The sequence below is a fragment of the Mixophyes fleayi genome, unplaced genomic scaffold (genome assembly GCF_038048845.1).
Source record: "Mixophyes fleayi isolate aMixFle1 unplaced genomic scaffold, aMixFle1.hap1 Scaffold_35, whole genome shotgun sequence".
NCBI classification, from domain to species: domain Eukaryota; kingdom Metazoa; phylum Chordata; class Amphibia; order Anura; family Limnodynastidae; genus Mixophyes; species Mixophyes fleayi.
Genome location: NW_027447498.1, coordinates 1888454 through 1907323, shown reverse-complemented (window position 1 = coordinate 1907323; position 18870 = coordinate 1888454). Strand labels below are relative to the sequence as shown.

General features: G+C 41.3%; 1 long non-coding RNA gene across 1 annotated transcript; it reads left to right on the top strand.

Moving 5' to 3' along the window:
- Positions 1–13521: 13521 nt before the first annotated feature.
- On the top strand, positions 13522–17184 carry LOC142131521 (uncharacterized). The gene is made up of 2 exons (XR_012686425.1): positions 13522–14873; positions 15086–17184. It is a non-coding gene; the product is annotated as an uncharacterized LOC142131521 (long non-coding RNA).
- The last annotated feature ends 1686 nt before the right edge of the window (positions 17185–18870 follow it).

Here is an 18870-nt window from a genome sequence, read left to right as displayed (position 1 = left end):
CCGGCAGTGGAATGAATGTGAAATGCACTGAGGCAACCATTCCGGCAGCCGGAATGAATGTGGAATGCACTGAGCCAACCATTCCGGCAGTGGAATGAATGTGAAATGCACTGAGGCAACCATTCCGGCAGCCGGAATGAATGTGGTTAGTAATATTTGACCCCTGTTTGAAGGGAATAGAGGTTACTGTCGTGTTAGATAAGCAGTAGGCACCCAACAGGCACATATGTAGAAACATATTAAAACTGTATTCTGGAGAAGATCATCCTTTCCCATTTTTTAAAATAGTTTATGTTACAATTGTTCCGTTTTTTTTTCTTTATTTCTAATTTATCTTCCCGTTGCTATAGGGAGCCTGGCTCGCATCAGACATTTTAATCAATGTGGTAATAACACATGTTATTTTTGGTAGAAGTTATGTCATTATGTTTGCTTGCTGCAGCTGCTATATTTCAGGTTAGCTGCAGTCTGCACTGTTGGCAAGCCAATGAGGGTCAAATAAACTGAAAAAAGGCGGCCCCACAGTTACTTTTATTACACACAATTAAATCTGCAGTATGTGTGCAATTAGTGCATATATAGGTGCATGTCCACATTCTGCTTTTGGGAGCTGCCCCCATAAAAACGGTCTGTATGAGCCTCTGCAAACTTGTTAGCCATACTTGCCTACTCTCCCGGTTTTCGGGGAGCCCTTTTGGACTCCCAAAAGAGTAGGTATCCTCCCAGACATGATGGAGACGGGGCTTAATGATGCAATTATGCGTCAAATAACCCCACCTCATGTTATGAAATGCCGTGAATGTTGGCATTGCGTAGCAGGGGGCACACCCCCTCCTACCCCCTGTCACATGACCTCTCCCAGAGGAGAGTTTTAAAAAGTCGGAAAATATGTTGCTAGCTCTCCTGGCAAGACTGGGCTTCCAGATCCAGATTCTAAAAAAAAATATTAACTTTAAAAAAGGAAAATAAATATATTTTTTTAAAAAAGGCATTATTATTTAATAATAAGGCATTTTTTCCTGTGGGGTCCCTCGGCTAACACCAACCTGAAATGCCACTATCAATCAGAGGGGCATCAGTGGTACTATCCTTGGTAAATAGGGTTCTACATATAAAAACATTAGAAGACAATAGTCTTTACCGGCTGGGGGCTTTGGTAAAAAGGGGAAGCCCCAAATCCTGCGATAAACTACCCCTTTCATAGTTTTAGGGCTTATATCCCTTTAATAAATAGACCCCTTATATTAAGATGGATCATTATTAAGGTGACTGACTATTTTGGGAGAACAAATGTTCTATCCTTAGCTTGTTCTATGGGAAAGTACAGTGCCTGAAAATTGCGTGCAAAGTTTTGGTATTATATATTATAATATTGACAGCAATAGTAAATCCCAGTAGCAAGCACAACATTCTGCCATCAATGTAAACTATGGCTGACCTGGTGAAGTCATACTTCAGATAGCAATGGCAAACGCGGAAACAATTTGGGGCTCGGTAACTAGAGCAGAGCTTTATTTCTTAACATACTAGTTGCTGCCCTGATCTGACAGGTAGTCCTATATCATGCACTGGTTATTCTTTGAGTTAGTGTCTGTATGGTAGATTTCAAACATATTTTTATATCTTGGACATGCTTTCAGAGACTGGAAAACTTTGAACTAGACCAAACACATGCAGACTTTTGAAATAAGATCAAGATAGATAGCAAAGCAACTGTTTATATTGGTAAGATGTATTAGACAGTAAAAGGAATTCTAACTATTTATATCCATTTGTTGAAATCCCCAACCCCCAAATCACACACACACACACCTTGGCAGGGACCAACAAGGAACTATCATTCTCTCCACAGTCCTCTGTGTCTTTTATACGTATATGGTTTGGAAACGAAGGAGAGATCTTTGTTCAATTTCATAAAATAATGTATCTTGTTTAAAGAATCCAGCTCCGGGTAAGATTAAGATATGGGTAATAGCACAAAAGAAACCAGATCAAATCATTACTAATATTATACAACTAAGGGATATCAACTGGCAAAAATATTTTGCTGCCCATTGTGTCATCCTAAAAGAGTTATTTTATAAATAAATTAAACGACTCCTGTTAAACAAAACAGTGGTGATCTCACTCCTGATGTGTGTTACCATAACACTGAAGTGATCTAAATAAACTAGTTATAATAAGGTTTGAAATTGAGTTGGTGCGTAATGACGCAATTTGCATCATCTTGGCGTGCAATGGCACTGTACAGCAAGGGGGCAGAGCCACAGTGATTACATCACCACTTTCCCTCCTCCACTTGCTACATGGGCTCCCCACCAGGACCCCCCCCGGGGGGGGGGGGAATTAAAGGTTGGCACTGAAGCAGTACTTGCTATGATTACACTTTATACAGTCAGAGATATAAAGTGTACAAAATGCATATTGCAGGGTTGTGCTAACTGAAAGCTTATGGCAATTAATCTGCTCTGATTTTTAGGCTAGGCACACACATACAGATCCGGTCATGCCAGTCAATCATAATTGCCTGCATATTGCTTAATGTGTAGCAAAGCACAACCAATCAATATCAAACATGCTCGCTAAGTTACTTTATAAACAAAATAAGAATAATGATTCTTTATTTGTATAGCAATTTTCTCCCAACAGGACTTAAAGCACATTATTGCAAAGGGTGAGGCAGCACACTCACATCAGTCCCTGCCCCATTAGAGCTTACAGTCTAAATTCCCTACCACACACGCACACACACACACAGGTCCAATTTTTTTGCATAAGTCAATTAGCTTAGCAGTATGTTTTTGAATTGTGTGGGACAAAACCAGAGGTCCTGGAGAAAATAGACACAAGCACTGGGAGGACATATAAACTCCAAACATATAGGGTCATGGTAGGAATTGAACCCATGACCCCAGCGTCACTTGCTTGTACCGATGGTAGTCATATTTCCAACGGTGGATATGCCGACACTTATACTGCCGACAGAAAAATGGTTACGGCGTAAATGTTGACACATTCATGCTGTCTAGACACTGAAAATATAGACATTGTGTTCATTGACAGTAGTAATGTCTGCATTAAACGAACAACGCCGACGGGTCCGGCGGCACAAAACCGTTACAACACATAAATAAAAACAGTAATAAATTTTAACTCCCCCCTGCTATAATGACAACCAACCCCAGGCTGGTCAGCATGGGGCTGGATTCCCTAGGGAGATGCGGTCTGCAATAAAAATGTAGGGCCTCCCACCACCTAAGCACTAGGGCTCCTTCCACCACACTAGGGCGGTGGGTGTGGGGTAATAAATTTATTTTTAATGTTTAAACACCATTTTGTGTTGGTGCACTACAGGTCCCAGCCCAGCAAGCCCAGGCTGCCAATAACAGTCTAAGCATGCTGGTGCTTGTAGTACTACAAGCACCAACATACTCATGGCTGCCATGGAATGCTGGCAGTTGGGGAACCACAAGTGCTAGCATGTTGTAACACCCAGGGCCCGCTGCGACCTGTAGTGCCCCAACACAATCAGTCACCTCACCTTACCCCATCTCCCTAGGAAATCCAGCCCCATGCGGACCAGCCTGGTTAACGTTATGGCAGGCGGACCCCACACTACAGGTTCCCCTGCTATAGACCTCACACTTTTTGTCCCCCCAATTTTGCTAGTACCAGCACTAGGCTGGCAGTACTAGGGTTAATCTGATTGGGGGAGAGAGGGGGGGCACTTGCTTTTTTTTTAACCCTTTGTGTATCGCAGGTTTCGGGTTCATGGGCTGCCAGCGTAAGTTTTTATTTGATTTGGGAAGAGGTGGGTGGGGGGGGGGGGGGAGGTTAGCTTTATTGCTGTTTTTATTTAGGTGTTACCACTGTTTTCTGCCAGCATTGTACGTTTAATGCAGACATTCTGACTGTCGACATTACTACTGTCTACAAACACAATGTCTACATTTTCAGTGTGTAGACAGCATTGCTGTGTCAACATTTACTCTGTCACCATTTTGGTGTTGACAAGATAAGTGTTGACATATCCACCACCGGAAATTTGTACCCAACCCGCTTGAACAGCCATCCAAATGTATTTCAGCCATCGGTGAAATAATCAGATTGATTTTTGTGGTTTAAAATCAGTTGCAATATTTTTGTATTATTATATTGTTGGATTTCCTGGCAGCAAGGTAGGAAAAGTAATACTACAGAGCAAAAGTGTGAGGGCCTGAGTCATTAAGGAAAGGAGAGCAGAAAAAGCAGTAACTTTGCACCTTGGCAAAGCCATGTTACATTGGAGGGGAGGTAAATTTAAAATGTGGGGACAGATTAATAGTTGGGGTAGAGCATGTCATAGATCAACTTTAAATTTCAATGTAAAAATAAAGCTATCAAGTATTTGTGTGCTAGATGAAAAGCAGCCAGTATTTTCTTTGCGTGAAAATAAAATAATCATCCATCACCCCTTGCATTGTAACATGGTTTGTCCAGGTGCAAATTTGCTCCTTGATTTTTTGCTTTGTTCCTAACTCCGCATCAGGCCCACAGTTACTACAACTTTTGAAAATTCCACAAGTACCATTAAACTGTGTTTTGGTAAGAAAACCCCAGTGGTAGGGGACATACATCATACATGTCACAGTATAAAATCACCAGTAATGAACATACAATTTACAGAATAAGAACAGATAATGAAGAGAGTTGCAAACTGTTTGTCCCTTATAAGCAATGCAGCCACATCATGAGAGATTAATTTATAAGAACTTGGCTGTGGGTGAAAGTCTCAGTAAAGTTGGGCATAATGCAAGGGTGGATCTAAATTTTTGATTATTTTTTTTGGAGGGGGGGGGGAATTGCCCCTATCAACCCCTATTGCCCTCTCCCCCTCCCCGCCCCCATGGAAATGTCAAATACCTAGGCTGGATATGAATGATGAGGGCATGGCTAATAATGTTTGACACAATTGTGATAGTTTGTCCAGACCCCAACTGGTGGCGTAAAGCCAGAGCGCGGTGACCTCACCGGCACAGTCCTCTAAAGCCAGAGCACAGTGACCTCACAGTCCTCTAAAGCCAGAGCGCGGTGACCTCACCGGCACAGTCCTCTAAAGCCAGAGCGCGGTGACCTCACCGGCACAGTCCTCTAAAACCAGAGCGCGGTAACCTCGCCGGCACAGTCCTCTAGATCCAGAGCACAGTGACCTCACAGTCCTCTAAAGCCAGAGCACAGTTACCTCACAGTCCTCTAAAGCCAGAGCACGGTGACTCCGCCGGCACAGTTCTCTAAAGCCAGAGCGCGGTGACCTCCCCGGCACAGTCCTCTAAAGCCAGAGCGCAGTGACCTCCCCGGCACAGTTCTCTAAAGCCAGAGCGCGGTGACCTCCCCGGCACAGTCCTCTAAAGCCAGAGCGCGGTGACCTCCCCGGCACAGTCCTCTAAAGCCAGAGCGCGGTGACCTCCCCGGCACAGTCCTCTAAAGCCAGAGCGCGGTGACCTCCCCAGCACAGTCCTCTAAAGCCAGAGCGCGGTGACCTCGCCGGCACAGTCCTCTAAAGCCAGAGCGCGGTGACCTCGCCGGCACAGTCCTCTAAAGCCAGAGCACGGTGACCTCCCCGGCACAGTCCTCTAAAGCCAGAGCACGGTGACCTCCCCGGCACAGTCCTCTAAAGCCAGAGCGCGGTGACCAACCCGGCACAGTCCTCTAAAGCCAGAGCACGGTGACCTCACCGGCACAGTCCTCTAAAGCCTTAGCGCGGTGACCTCACCGACACAGTCCTCTAAAGCCATAGCGCGGTGACCTCACCGGCACAGTCCTCTAAAGCCAGAGCACAGCGACCTCGCCGCCACAGACACACAACTGGGAAGAGATGAAAATATTCCAAACAAGATAACTAGTAAGTCATATTCACCACCCGTGTTCTTTGGAAATGGGTTAGTACAATACTGGCGAACAGATCACCAAGACCACTGACCAGGATACCCATAGACTATTTATGTTCTGGCTCCATGATACACCTGATGGAACCAGGAAACGCCCACACCTGAGGGACCCTGACAAAGCCCTCACCTTGGTGGTGCTGGGGCGGCTATCTGTGCTGTGCTGTCATCCCCAGGGCCAGTGGTGTTGTACCGTGGGCAAGTGGCTACAAGCCAATGGACTAATTACTTTATTTTCTTGTGCTCTTTCCATTAATGTAATGGAAAGAGCACAAGAAATATATCTGAAGAAGTTGCGGTTTAATCTCTGCTGTGATATAGTTGTAGAAGCCGCACAACATTGCAGTAAATATAGTGTGCGAGTGTGCGGCCTGTGGTGGCCTCTCATGACCTTGTATTAATGGGCTCTCTATGGCTTGCAGCATTTGTGTATGTATTTTCTTTAGCAGAAGTAGTGACACGATTTTATTAATTGCCTAATGACGTGGGGGTGATTTAAAGTGTACCTTTCACCTACACACAATCAGGGCAGCCTTTTGTATTGAGAATTTTAATGTTGACTGATTACAGTAGAGGCATGTATACCCATATGTGGCTCATGCAGACCTGTATATACACTTGTTAGTAGGCGTATCCTTTACACCCGCTGCAGGGCAGGTGCAAATACGCACTAATGATGATGACTTGTCGTAACCAGACTCATGTTCTGCTGATGCAGATGCATCTCGATGTGGGCAGAAATAGGCTATTGTTCTGTGCTCATTTTTAGAGTCGCTCCCATTTTGCGACCAACTCTGCATAAGCTATTTTGTGTACTATCCATGGGCAACAAATATAATTTAAAAATGTAAAAGTGGCAAGAGGGTACGTACACCTGTTACCTGGAGGTCAATAACCTCTTTAAGGTTAAGAGCAAAGTCCAGAAAACTGCATCCAGTACGTGGTACTAAATCCATGAGCAGTGTTTGACATTCACAGACGTTACACTTGTTACCAATTAAACTTCACAGGGGCGATATAGGGTTCGCTGTTCCACATAATACAACGCCACAGATTTATGTCTGCGCTAACACTCTGAACAAAATCTGTTGAGTGTATGAGACTTAAAAAAGCATGTAGTCTCCCAAAGCAGATGTCATTAGTACGTGTGGTAGAGGGAAATGGGAGCTCCTTAGCTGGGCAGCCTGTTACTTGTAAGTCACAGTATAATGTTCATGTCAGCATGATAACGGATCAGTCACACCTGAGCTCAGTCAGGGAGGGGCTGTAACTTTCACGCCGAACAAAATCGTTCTGCTCTGCCCTGGTAAAAAAAAATATGATATTGATAAAGTGAAATTGGTGTAAAGTGGACCCGTCGTCACCATATAAATCCACAGAAAGGGACATTTATGAACTTCAAAAATGCGGAGGTGCAAATCCCATATGTCCTGTTGTGGTGTCATGTACCCGTTCTTCAGCGATTGCATTTAGGTGCTTGGATTAGCGCATTACAATGGCGATGGGAGGGGTCATTTTAACTGCCCCCCCCCCCTCTTCCCTTGCAAAATGACTTCAGGCCTGATTTATTAAGGATCTTAACTTGAAAAACTTCTTATTTCAGTCTCCTGGACAAAACCATGTTACAATGCAAGGGGTGCAAATTAGTATTCTGTTTTGCACATAAGTTAAATACTGACTGTTTTTCATGTAGCACACAAATATCAACTTTAAATTTCAGTGTACAAATAAACTATCAAGTATTTGTGTGTTACATGAAAAACAGTCAGTATTTAACTTATGTGCAAAACAGAACACTAACTTGCACCCCTTGCATTGTAACATGGTTTTGTCCAGGAGACTGAAATAAGACGTTTCTCAAGTTAAGATCCTTAATGAATCAGGCCCTTCATTTTTAAGCATTTGGAATTTGGGTGTTGGCTTTTACATTCAAAGGAATATCTACTATTCAGGTACGCTTTATATTAGTATAGAATTTCTATATGCACTAATAGTAATAAAATAATGTACAAATATGACACACAAAATAAAGACAGTACCAATATCCTCTCACAGCCATCAACAGTTTTACACGTAAAGGAGGCCCCATAGAGCGGTACTTTCGAGGAAAAAGTGAAATGTTTAAAAAGTGATAGTGCAAGGACCTTGAAGTAACATTATTGATTTTGCATGTGCTATCAGCCTTTCTGTATAAAGAAGGGTCAGAGCTGTTTTGGCCTCATAGTCACAAGTAAGACCACTGCCAACCCAATGATCCATATCAAAAAGCATTGACACAACCTCACTTTTAACCCAGTTTAAAGGTACATTTGTACTAGACAACTTAGAGCCAGTAACTAGATGTACTAAAACAAACAGTTCAGAAGTCGACAAGAAATTTGAGAGTCATAGAACACGTGCTAATAGATACAGTATAACATAATAATAATATAACAAATTAGGAATATGAAATTAGAATAATGAAAATGAAAACCAGCTGCAATAAACAGAACTAGGCTCAAATCGTGTTGTGTCCAGTGGAGCTTAAGGGTGATAGCTCCAGGTTATATATAAAGTTCAAGAGCAACAAATAAGCAAAGACAGGGGTTGTCCCACGTGACAGGGCCTTGGAGATTTTGTTTAGATTACGCACTTTCCGCCAACTCTTCTGTAGCAGAAGTGGAGGAGGCATCAAACAAGTTGACTGTACTTGCCAATCCTGAAGAGTGAGTTTCAGAAGCGAAGAGCCAAAGTGGAGCAGAACTGATCAAGATCAGAATGATCCTTTAGAAGAGTTTGCTTGCCATTGTGTGAGGCTTGTAAACTGAATGAGACTTGGAGGTAAATGTATCAAGGTCCAATTTGTTCAGCGTGTTAAAATCGCGGCAAATCGCGGGTGATAACCTGCGATTTTAGTCCAAAAGTCATCAAATGTATTAACCTGCGATTTTTACCCTGAACTTTCAAATTGCTGGTCATCTCTGGTGCTTTTCTGCGATGTCAAACAGTCCCGTGTTTAGCTAACTCTCCTGTGTTTCCTGCGTGTTTAGTGAACACATCACTGTTACACTGTCTGCCTATAGAGCCGGAGCTCTGGCAGCTGTCAAATGTTTAAAAATAGATAAATATTAAAAAAAAAAAAAGTGTGGGGTCCCCAGCTCAGCCACTATTAACCCTAGTGCAGCCAGCCTACTGCTGTCTACGTGAATATCAGGGGAAAAATGTACGTGGGGTCCACCGATTTTCACATAACTAGCACTAGGCACACCAGCTGGGGTGGGTGGCACTATAGTAGGGGGACACGTGGCAGGGGTCCCCCTGCCATAATGACAACCAACCCCAGGCCAGGCCAGAAGGGCATCCCTTGTTGATTGAAGTCTTCTCTTCTTCAGCCAGAAGGGCCCCAGTATTGTAAGATCCAATCCGGAACATGCTTGTTTACAAGAAATATGACAGACACTGCAAACAGCTTCTACACTATAGAAGCTCCGATACGCAATGAGCTTAGCTCTTGCGCGAGGTCAATTTTTCTTTTAAAAACTTTTATCTATTTTAAACACTTTTGACAGCTGCCGGGACCTCCGGCTGTATAGCCTGACAGTGTAACAGTGATGTGTTTACTAAACACACTGCTAGACTGCAGTGTGTTGTATGTAGCGATTTTTAAAGCAAACTCAGGAGAGTTTGCTTAAACGCAGCTTCATACATTTGAGACTTGTATAGCTAGAGTGGCAAACAGTCAGGAGTTTGATCTCTATCGATTTTGGAAATAGCGCTTTTGACAGAAACACATCTCTGGCGATTTTACATGAAATCTCAGGTTCATACATCTGCGAGTTTCAACTCTCCCAAGAAAATCGCTGGATTTGCAATATCGCACCTTTACTACATTTACCCCTTGATCCTGCTCCGTTTTGAGAATTAGCATTATGCATAGTGTGCAATTGGAAATATGGCAATGAACTTGTAGAAAACATATTGCTATTTTATGCACACATAAAATCTAAAATATTCTGCATATATTACAAGCTCGTATCCTGCTATTAGGAGAAAAAGAATTCTTGGCATTGTATTAAAACTATTATAACTACTATAGAGTGAGATTAAATTTTAACGTCAAATATTATCATATTTTAATTCAACCCTCAATCCCTGATTCCCGCTGTCCATCTAAATACCTTTTTTTATCTATTTGTATTTGATGTTGTGCTTGCGCAGCTCTTCTGTGAACAGTTTTAGATTTTGGATATTACATTTGTCTCCATTATTGGTACAACATACCTTTCATGTACATAGTGTGATGCCTGCCATTGTACACAGACCACGTTTAACCTGCCTGTGCTCAGTTCACTGTCGGATAAACTACTGAAGTGTCTCATCCTCAAAGCCTGAGCGTGTTAAACATACAGAGGAGAAGGATGTTAAAGTACAAAAAAAATAAATCAGATCTTTTATAGATTCCAGTATGTAAACTTGTTTCTATTCTTTTCACAGACTCAAATTTCTTGTACAGATTATCTTAAAATTAAAAAAAAAAACATATCTACCAGTCATGATTAACCTTTAAATTTATCCAGGATCGACCTGCTATACCTGGGCAGGCACCAAATATGTACAAAAAGGTACAATTGAAGGCCACATACACAGTGCATTAAAATTCTGCATCGAATGCAAGAAATGTAAATACATTTTTTTAAAAAATGTTTTTAATACTTCTCGTTCCATTTCAGTGCACCTATTGCACATCACAGTTGAAAACCTAATAGCTTTATCCTTTGGATTATTTTTAATTAAAACCGATGCTGAACACATCAAAGTTCCAAATTCGCCTCAGTGATTATTAAAGAAAAAAAAAACTTTGGGAAGTAATACAGAGTGGATTGGGGGAGGGGGGGTACTGCTGATTGGCATATCGTTATCCATATTCTGAAGATGACAGCAGAAGAGACAATTAGGGAGAAAGTATAGCCACAATTATCAGACATAGGATTAGATGCCCCACCAGGACTGAGGTCTTTCTCGCTTGAATTGATAATAGCATAATGGTTAGATCTCCACAAAACTTTCATGAGCAGTAATTCAAAAGAATGTCTTTAGGATATAACAATCATTATACATTTTGTTAAACTCTGCCCTTTGGGGTTTTTTTTTTTTTTAAACTAAAAGCAATATTTTAAAATACATTTTTGTACCCAAACTACATTTTGTTTCAACCTGACATTTGCAACCCAATTTGCTGACCACAAATAAAAGATTATAGTCATAGAAAGTGACATTTGCTGAATGCTTTGCTTATCTTTAATTGTATTTATTTTTTTTGAGACTAGAATACCAGTAATACAGCGTCTGGAGAAGACAGGAAGAAATGACATGAATTAGTAAGCAGAGCATGAAGTAGGAAGAGCAGCATAAAAGATTCATTGCACAGAAACTGGCAGAGCAAGTTGCTAATATAACTATACAGGTAGACAGACCATTAGTGAGTCACCCCTTAGAGATGGAAGATGTCTCCCCAAGAGTGAAAAAGAATACAGCTCGCTATGTACGCCCTGCAGATATAGAGGAGGTATGACATACCATGTCTGTATTGTGTGAGTGACAGCAATCTGACTCCATGATAGTGCTGAATCTGCAGCTAACCACAGAATGTGATGACATACCATGTCTGTATTGTGTGAGTGACAGCAATCTGACTCCATGATAGTGCTGAATCTGCAGCTAACCACAGGATGTGATGACATACCATGTCTGTATTGTGTGAGTGACAGCAATCTCACTCCATGATAGTGCTGAATCTGCAGCTAACCACAGGATGTGATGACATACCATGTCTGTATTGTGTGAGTGACAGCAATCTGACTCCATGATAGTGCTGAATCTACAGCTAACCACAGGATGTGAGGACATACCATGTCTGTATTGTGTGAGTGACAGCAATCTGACTCCATGATAGTGCTGAATCAGCTGTTCTGTATATCTTTATATATATACTCCCAGTACTCTCTGTCCCTCCATAGTAATCCTGCACTAAATCCTGTATTGTTCTGTATATCTTTATATATACTCCCAGTACTCTCTGTCCCTCCATAGTAATCATGTTCTATATCCCTGTATTGTTCTGTATATCTTTATATATACTCCCAGTACTCTCTGTCCTTCCATAGTAATCCTGCACTATATCCTGTATTGTACTGTATATCTTTATATATACTCCCAGTACTCTCTGTCCCTCCATAGTAATCCTGCACTATATCCTGTATTGTTCTGTATATCTTTATATATACTCCTAGTACTCTCTGTCCCTCCATAGTAATCCTGCACTATATCTTGTATTGTTTTGTATATCTTTATATATACTCCTAGTACTCTCTGTCCCTCCATAGTAATCCTGCACTATATCCTGTATTGTTCTGTATATCTTTATATATACTCCTAGTACTCTCTGTCCCTCCATAGTAATCCTGCACTACATCCTGTATTGTTCTGTATATCTTTATATAAACTCCCAGTTCTCTCTGTCCCTCCATAGTAATCCTGCACTACATCCTGTATTGTTCTGTATATCTTTATATATACTCCCAGTTCTCTCTGTCTCTCCATAGTAATCCTGCACTACATCCTGTATTGTTCTGTATATCTTTATATATACTCCCAGTTCTCTCTGTCCCTCCATAGTAATCCTGCACTACATCCTGTATTGTTCTGTATATCTTTATATATACTCCTAGTACTCTCTGTCCCTCCATAGTAATCCTGCACTATATCCTGTATTGTTCTGTATATCTTTATATATACTCCTAGTACTCTCTGTCCCTCCATAGTAATCCTGCACTATATCCATGTATTGTTTTGTATATCTTTATATATACTCCCACAGCCTACTAAGAGACTATAACACCATTTACAGTCCCGAGGAAGAGGAAGATGATTGATTTTCTGTCTCCCTCTTCTCCCCCTATGTGTCTGTTTATTCAATATAACACTGTTGAATTTGCCTGCAAATTCAGAAGACAAGCCTGCTTGTCTTCCTAGTTATCAATAACTCTTAGCAATGGAGCACCCTAAAATTGCCAATATCAGCAATAGGCTATGCCAGCAAGGACTGGTGGTGCTATAGCAGGGAAAGCAATAGAGTTGGGTCCCCCTGTCATAGTACCAACTGGCCCTATGCATGAAGATGAATTCCTTTGGAGGTTCAAATCCATAAATAAATGATAGTCCCACTAGGAATAACCATCACTTTGATGATAACATTAGGGCTATTCCCCTACCCCTGGATGGTGTGTGTGAGTTAATAAATAAAACAAAAGGGTTAAATTATAATATTTCTTCTGTGGTATTCTACAGATCCCAACATGTCCAGGCCGCCTGTAAGTGGTTTGTTGTCTTTGTTGTTATTTACAATTTATCTTGGTGCACTACAAGCGCAAGCAAACCATGTCATTGAATATTATGTACTGAGGGCAGCACAATGGTGAGTTCCGTTCCCAAACAGGGCCAACTATGTGTGGAGTTTGTATGCGCTCCCTGTGTTTTCATGGGTTTACTCTGGGTGCTCCAGTTTCCTCCGCAACTCTTCAGAGACATGCATGATAGGTTAATTGGTTGATAAGTAAAAAAGCGGACTTAGTGTATGTGTACTTGTGTGTTAGGGAATTTATACTGTAATCTTCAATGGGGTTGGGACTGACTTTGATACAGGAAATAAAGTTATGTTGTAATTACCTACACGAGAGCAATCTGTTGGCTGATTTGCAGGGTCCATTTGAAGTTCTATGTAGAGTTCTAATGTAGACTATGAGATTTTGTCATCTGAAGCTCGAAGGATAAAAAAAAATATCATATGTTTGTACATCCATTTAGGGGTCCTTTATGATGTGTTTATTGACACCCTGGGAAGAAGCACGCTGGTACAGCACAATTTTATTATCCACCAAGGGTGATTGTTTGACAACCACTTTATAGGTTCCAAGAAAGTTTGAAATGACCAAAGACATTAAATAAATGCTAAGGCTAGGAATAAATGAGCCCACAAGGGAACAGTGAAGTCCCATTCTGCTGGTCTCACTGTTGAATGGAGGTACCAGCTTTGTGTGGATTTACATCTAAGATATATAAGGAAAATGATGTATCACTTGGTACTGTGTAGGCAGTGGACCCGAAATACTGATTGCAAGAGGTCTGTAGTCCTCAAATAAACAATGAATAAAAAAAGAAAAAGAAAGTATGCAATGATGTATAAGTGTGTCCAAAAATCAACTATGAACCATGGATAAATAACAAAATTTTAATTCCAATTACATAAAAAACCCACAAACGATAAGTGGCAATGAATTAATATAAAAGGATAAATGATCATAATATATAAGCATAACAAATATCATATCAAATATTGAGCACATATGTGTATGTTCCAACAAATTTCATGTAATGGTAATAAAAAGAATCACTTTCAGAGAACTTATTATAAAAAGAGAGCCACAGAACTGTGAAAACCAGAGTTATATTTGGTTTACAATTGGCACTACGATCTTAATAGATTAAACAGAGTCCTCCAGTCATTCGAACCACAGGCCTTATTTGTCAGCCTGATGAAATGTGTTCTTGGGTAACATGAAACCTAGTATCTGGGGTAAATTATAGGAAACAACTGCAATTTTTTTTATGTGTATGATAATCTTAAACTATAAATGTTCTAGAGCTTAGCCAAGTATTATAAGAGGTTTAAATCCCATTTTTCTTCCTTTCCATCTCCGCATGCAGATTTGACTGATATCTCACTGTTCCCACTTTACTTCCTTTATCCAGATGTGTTTTTTTTATCCTAGGGAACCTTTATAATCCCATTACTGTCATCTGTATTGAGAGACAAGACGCAATTTGAGAAACCAGATGAATTTTACCCAAATCATTTTCTTGACAACAAAGGAAACTTTATAAAGAAAGACGCCTTTATGCCATTCTCTGCAGGTAGTGTATGTCTGGCCTTTGAGAAATATTATATTATTTTTACTATGTCAATGACAGCACATAATGGTGTTCCAAGGTTGAAAGTTTACTGAATATTTACAGATCATTATTTACTGACTTGTTAGTTCAGTATTAAATGTAAAAGACTAAATGAAATTATATATCCAATTGATTTAATATAATTACTATGCTACTTGTTTACCCTGTTTTAGGTCACAGAGTCTGTGCTGGAGAAACTCTCGCAAGAATGGAGCTCTTCATCTTTTTTACAAGCCTCTTACAGAAATTCACATTCCGATTACCCCCCGACGTTAGTTATGTTGATCTGTCTCCTGGAGGTGGACTTACAAATGCACCAAAAAAGCACATGATATGCGCTGTGCCTCGCTTTTAAAATACACTTAGAGTCCATTTCAGATACAGTAGCTGTACAAATCAAATAGCTAATGCTATCAATATTCACAATAACATCAGTAGTTACATAATAATTATTATCAATCACAGTGAGAATTACACATCACCTATGTGACTAACTCAATTTCAGAAATATTACATTTTCTTTTATTCCAAACATTACCAATATTTGTAATGCTTCATTCGTAGTTATCAGTGACATATTAGCTGATTTATGGGTACATAGATTTTATGTATGTTGTCATCACAAAATCTCTTAAGCCTTTTGTGTAGTCATGGTAGCAACTTTAAGTATGGGTTGTGTACATGTAGGGTTGTACCTGTGTAATATTCATTTTGTCGCTACCAATGAACATTGTCCAATGCTATTATTGTGGGTTCATTGCGAAGATTTGATTGAAAAATTTAGCAGGATTTACAGCAAACCATGAAGATGCATAAAAGGTGTAACAATAAACAGGAAAATATAAAACCCGAATACATTACACAAGCGCGTCCTGGGCCTAGGTCCATGTAGTCTGCAGTCAGGAAGAGAGAGATTTAACACTGGCCTAGGACTTGCTTATATGCAGTTTGAATTAACATATTCAGTGATGATGTCACAAATATACATAGATAATACTGAGATGTCTTCATTGGTCCAGGGTTCATGATGAGCCAGTAGACTGCTGGTCATAGGTCAGTTCATTTGATCTCTTCCCAAAGGAGGGGACAACTCATTTCAACTGTTGCCTACGTGTCTTCCCGACGAATAACCGGTTTAAGCTGACCCATCAACAAAGTACTTTGAGTATTAATCTCATATTGCTAATAACTTGGGACCACTAGATGTGATTGCCACTCTGTCGAAACCGGGTTAAAGCTGGTGAAATAAGCTTTAGTTTACCTTTTAGAGGACCTGAACCATAAATACCTTTTATTTATACATTATCTATGTATAAATAATCTCTAATACATTTTACTAATAAATAAATGTGGATTGGCATCTTAATAAATGTGAGTTATTTACAAGTGTAAGTGCGAATCTGTTTGGTTGCAATAGGCAACATCTCTATTTTTTCAAACCCACAGTTTAGTAAATATACCCCTATGACATGACAAAGAAAGGTGGTTTGGTAGATATGCTAAAATTTCAATCCAGAAAATGATGTATTGGGGTGACTTCTTGGTGTAAGATATGAGAAGTTAGATTATGTGGAATTATTGGATAATAAAGCAATTTGTCACGAACAGCACTCACCTGAGCCTGCGTGATGCATGTGTGACTCAGGGTTGACCAAATAACAACCAACTGGTCTGTCTAAAATGATTAAATCCTTTCCTATCTATGACACACACTGGCTTTGCGGTACTAACTATGCCACCACCAAGGTTTTTTCTGACAAGAGCTGACACTCTTATTTAGGAAGCCTTCGGTTCTCCCTACCATTAATCAAGCACAATTTACTTTAATCAGAGTTCACATCAACCACAATGTTTCAATTATGTAGCGTCTTGACCAAACTGTCGCGTGAATTCGTAAGAACACAGAGACTTGAACATATTAAGTGTAATTTTATATGGAAAATACATCCACAGTGCTTAAGATAAAACAGTTAATAAAAAGGCATACAAATATAAAGCAATTGTTTCTTGTAAAATTAAAAGGATAAAACACAGAATTGATACCTCACTTTTAATCAAGTTTCTGGTGTTGGGAGAAGCAGGAAGAATGGGACCCACTTCAATCAAATTGACTCCCTCAGAGTTAGGAATTTAAACTGTAAGCTCCAATGGGGCAGGGACTGATGTGAATGAGTTGTCTGTACAGCGCTGCGGAATCAGTGGCGCTATATAAATAAATGGTGATGATGATGATGATGAAATAAAATATTAAAGCTGAAATTTCCTAAAACAATTATGTGTGTTTCTTAATATAAATCAGTCTGGATTTGTAAGAAGACAATGGTATGGTGTATGGTGGTGTGGCGTTGTACTTCTTCAAGATGCTGTTAATGATTTACAATTTCCAAAGTTTTCTATGTCTGCCATGGCATCCACAATCATATGGCATAAGATTTCTTGACTAGAGAGTCTTTTGTATAGCCCTCTTCTCAGCATAATCTTTCATAGTTAGATAACAGGTAAAACATTTGCTTTTGTTGGGTATCTAGGAAGTCGGGTACAGAGGGAAAATAAGCAATACAAAATTTAATAAGAGCATTAAATTGCTGAATATCCCCATTGAAGGTAGGTGGTCGGAAGTCTGGAACAGATGATGAATGTGAATTAGCATGAGACTTGTTCAGCTCGGGTTGAACATACGTCCCTGGGGACTCAGACAGGACAGGACACCCTTTGCAGAAAACAGCCCGGACTTGGCGGATGACTTGGCATGGGGCCGGGATTGGGCAGAAGACTTGGCAGCAGGCCCGGACTGGGCACCAGGCTTGGCAGCAGGCCCGGACTGGGCACCAGGCTTGGCAGCAGGCCCGGACTGGGCGGCAGGCTTGGCAGCAGGCCCGGACTGGGTAGCAGGGTTGGCAGCAGGCCCGGAATGGGCGGCAGGCTTGGCAGCAGGCCTGGACTGGGCGGCAGGCTTGGCAGCATGCCCGGACTGGGCGTCAGGCTTGGCAGCAGGCCCAGACTGGGCGGCAGACTTGGCAGCAGGCCCGGACTGGGCGTCAAACTTGGCAGCAGGCCCAGACTGGGCGGCAGACTTGGCAGCGACAGCACTGTGAGAAGCCTCAGAGCAGACAGCGCTGTGAGAAGCCTCATAGCAGACAGCACCAAGTGGTAACTCGGGCTGAACTGCATAGAGTGGCAACTCGGTCTGAACCGTATAGAGTGGCAACTCGGGCTGAACCGTATAGACTGGCAACATTTCCTGAGCGGACTGTAGGTCAGGAACAGAGACAGCAGCTGAAGACTCGGAACTGGAGACAGCGGCTGTAGACTCGGAACTGGAGACAGCAGCTGGAGACTCGGAACTGGAGACAGCGGCTGGAGACTTGGAACTGGAGACAGCGGCTGGAGACTCAGTGGTGCATGTACACTACATACGCTATGTACCGTACATGGATTATTCCAGGTGGACATGTACTCGGGCTCGAAGAATTGTACCGTTAGCCCCGCCCCCACAATGAGGCGCCCGAGACGCCGATAAGCCCCGCCTCCCCCATTCAATTTCCACCGTCGCTCGGGAATCGGGAGAATTGCCCTCTCTCCCGGGAGACTGACCCAGATTTCAGGAGTCTCCCGAATATTCCGGGAGAGTTGGCAAGTATGATTAATATATTACATACCTTCACAAAGATCTGCAGATCCTCTATCACCCATTACACAGTTTGCCAATATGGTAAAAAAAAAAACCTGCTTTGTAGTCAGGAACAGCCCCAAAATATAATTTAATTTGTCCGGTCGATTCCTGAACATCATGTAACTAATTTCCATGCCTTGTCATGTTGTGTGAAGAAGAGGTGGAGGGGAGAGAGAAAAGCACAGGGTGATGAAGAAGAGGGGGGTAGCATGGCAAAGAGTGATTAAGGGGGAGCAGTAAGGCAGAGTGTGATGAGGGGCAAAAGCAGCATAGCAGAGTGTGAAG